The sequence below is a fragment of the Lupinus angustifolius genome, chromosome LG14 (assembly GCF_001865875.1).
Source record: "Lupinus angustifolius cultivar Tanjil chromosome LG14, LupAngTanjil_v1.0, whole genome shotgun sequence".
In the NCBI taxonomy this organism is placed as follows: Eukaryota; Viridiplantae; Streptophyta; class Magnoliopsida; order Fabales; family Fabaceae; genus Lupinus; species Lupinus angustifolius.
Window position 1 is genome coordinate 4,907,847 of NC_032022.1, and position 467 is coordinate 4,908,313.

Genomic DNA, 467 nt, shown 5'->3' on the forward strand with positions numbered 1-467 from the left:
CGTAAAATGCTCTAACTCTCTAAGAAATGCAACATGCAACTTATGAGATCAATTCTAAAAACGCAGTTTATAAAGAATCAGTTCAGAAGCCCAATTAATCGATTAAAAGCTCTCTTAATCGATTAACGTTGTTCAAAAACGTTAACTGATTCTGTTTTTCAAGTTTTCAGTTTCAACAACTTTTCAAACAGTTAGATTAATCAATTAACGTATGCCTTAATCGATTAATAGCATTTTTAAACATGTTCCAGTAGCAACAACTTTTCAAAGCAGTTGGGTTAATCGATTAAAATATTAGTTAAATGATTAACAGCATTTTTAAATGTGTATTATACAAAACCTCAAATACGTTATGCACTTAGTTCATACATGTTTAACACTTAGTTTATGCCTAGAATGCACATATACATGTATTTATGTAATGCATGAACATATTATGAATGACATTCTCAAAGATGAAATGATTT